Source organism: Clytia hemisphaerica, unplaced genomic scaffold, assembly GCF_902728285.1.
Source record: "Clytia hemisphaerica strain Z4C2 unplaced genomic scaffold, Clytia hemisphaerica genome assembly, whole genome shotgun sequence".
NCBI classification, from domain to species: Eukaryota; Metazoa; Cnidaria; class Hydrozoa; order Leptothecata; family Clytiidae; genus Clytia; species Clytia hemisphaerica.
In genome coordinates, this window is record NW_027104254.1 from 134,663 (window position 1) to 137,472 (window position 2,810).

At 33.7% G+C, this 2,810-nt stretch overlaps 1 long non-coding RNA gene across 1 annotated transcript; it reads right to left on the reverse strand.

Moving 5' to 3' along the window:
• Window positions 1–493: 493 nt before the first annotated feature.
• LOC136816572 (uncharacterized) lies at window positions 494–2,469 on the reverse strand. The gene is made up of 4 exons (XR_010847939.1): window positions 2,365–2,469; window positions 2,033–2,095; window positions 1,699–1,801; window positions 494–862 (listed from the first exon to the last, which is right to left on the reverse strand). It is a non-coding gene; the product is annotated as an uncharacterized lncRNA (long non-coding RNA).
• Window positions 2,470–2,810: the final 341 nt, after the last annotated feature.

The following is a 2,810-nucleotide window of genomic DNA, read 5'->3' on the forward strand; positions in this document are numbered from 1 at the left end:
ATACAAAAGGAAGTTTATCGTAAATAAAATCGAGTTCGTTGTTTCAAATTACTTGAATATGGAAATATCGTTTAATTAGCTACAAATTAGCTTTAATTGAGCATAATTAGGCTAAATTATTAGTTCCAACAGTGCTTATTGTTTCCTGGAATCATTTGCAAGGTCTTTGCAAAAGATTTAAGCTGGTTTTAAACAAAATAGTCAGTTGAAAAACGTGAATCTCGTCTTAATTAGCACTAATTGGACTTAATTAGCCCTAATTAGAGGGTAACCTTTGGAATTATCTTGGGTTACCCTTCTAATATCAATCTATAGGGTATAAGGAGCATCTGGTCCAAATTTGGTGCTTTGTTCCAAATTTGCACAATTTTAACGCCAATCGGGCCTACAAGGATGAAACATTAAGTTTAAAAGATTTCCAAATTGCAAATGTTAAGTTTCGATGTATCAAAATAGAGCTAAAAAGGAAGGAAGACACAAATGTTACTTTTTAGTTTACATTTCATTTTACTGATCTATTTCATCTTTAGAAGAACTAAAAATTCATATTAAATAAGATAAAGTAAATTTAATATTTAGATAATATAAATTACAAGGTAAAAAAATACAGAAAAAATACAAATGCTGTGTATACAATGTATGAGGGTAAAAACTTAAGAGTATTAGTCAAATAAGTTAAACTTTGGTCAAACTTTCTTTATTAAAATTCCAAGATCAGTATCCTATTTCAAGCAACTTTTAGCTCTTGAAACAAACACTCAAAACATCAAAGAAATCAGTAACCGTCACTTGCCAAATAACTCGATTTCAGGATCATAAGTCAATCAGCTTTCTCAAAGATCGTGTCAGTTCATGGTGTTCCCTGAAGAAAAATTGAAAATCGATAATAATATGGTCAAACTATCAAAAGTAAAAATATGAAATTAACCCAAGGGCTCTGACCTTGACGGTCAACGGGGAAGTACCACTGGAGTTTGAAAAGTTGATCCTATCAGATGTGAACTTTTGGCAAAATTGGAACCCTGTCAGAATAAAAAATTAAAAGATCTCTCATTTTCACCCTGGAATGGCAAAAATTAATAAAAGTAGCCGAAAAACTTTTAAATTTTCTCATTTCCACCCTGAAAAGTGTCCAAAATAATCAAAATATTCGACCCTATCAGAAACTCATCTTGAAAATTGGAAAATTTTGCACACTGTTAGATATAGTATAAAAAAGGGACCCTGCCCAGCAGAACGTCCCCATACCCAATTTTGACTAAGTCCCGGGGGGGGGGGGTACTACCCTTGTCGGCCGACGGGGGTGCTCCGCTGAGGTTCGAAAAATGGACCCTACGTGGGACTCGAAATTTGCGAAAAAAGTGACCCTGAATGGGACTGATATTCCAAAATTTTCTCAAATTTTCTACTTTTCCCCCAAATTTTCCAAAAATAGGCACCCTACGAGGGACTGATTTTTCTATTTCGGTGTTTTTGCGACCCTACCTGGGACTCGTGGAGGTTAAATAAGGTACCCTGACCAGCGGAGCATCCCCGTAACCCATCTTGCCCTAGTACCCCCCCCCCCGGGGACTAAGTGCCCCCCCCCCCCCTCCGGGAAATTTTATTTGATCTCTAGTTTTGAGAGAAAAGGCTACCTTGTAAAGCAAATGGACTAGGAATAGTTGAAAAAATTTAATTGAATTCTGTGATAAATACCTTTCTCGTTTTGTCTGTCAGATCATGTGGTGTAGGCTATCTGGATTTTTCCTTTATGGTGCAGAGAGTTGTACAGTTTCAGTGCTTGATAAAGTCATTTAACCTGTATAAAAATAAACAAAACTGATGTATATTGCTCCATCATTCATTCACAAACAAAGATAATCATTTTAATCATATCTCAGAATAGTCAAAAATTGAGAAGAAAGCTTTGCCAAAAACATTTCATTGCTCAAAAAAAAAATTGAAATACCTACATATATAGCAAATTATCTAGCTTATAGTTCTTTTAAAAAAAGTAGAATACAAATAAGCAGATAATTTCCTTACTTACCCTTGATTTACCTGACGAGAAATGGTTTGGTGGAGTTTATTTTATGATATACAGCATCACGACCTGTAGTGTAGAAAGACAAAAGAGTCAAACATTTTGACAACAAATGAACAGCAAAGGAAAACAACATTCACAAAAAAGTAAAAAAAAGTAGAAAATATACCCCTGATCTGGGTGAATGACATGACAAATCGCAAAGGCAAATTAAAGAAACAAAAAGATACAAAAAAATCCTTAAATGAGTGTTGTCTGATCGACCCTTAGTTTAGGATATATAGAAATAGCACAAACTAGACTCATTTGTTGATATAAATCGGTGAAGTAATACTTACACATCATGATTTTGTGGTTGAATTAAGTTTCTCCTTTCCATTTTTCTTACACCAGACTCCAGATCAGCTTTTCACTTCCACCACTCCAACTTTAACACTCAAATCAAAGAAACCATAAAATTGAAAACTTGTTTTGAATGTTTTGATTTCGTAAAGCGAATCTGGCATCTGGTCAGGGGGTTACATTATTAAATTTTGCTTAAAATACTCTCAAAAATATAACATAAAAACCATTAGGCGTTCTTCGAATTAAAATTATTCGAGTGAATTTAAAACTAAACTGGAGTAATCTTCTAAAACATATTTACATTGTAAATACTGATATCATACGAATCATATTGGTTTTCTATTGACCCCCGGTTTAAGATCTATGCCGCCATTTTAGATTGGCGCTCTCATATTTCAAAAATTGTAAATTTAGTGAAATATGATATTTTCAAGAATTC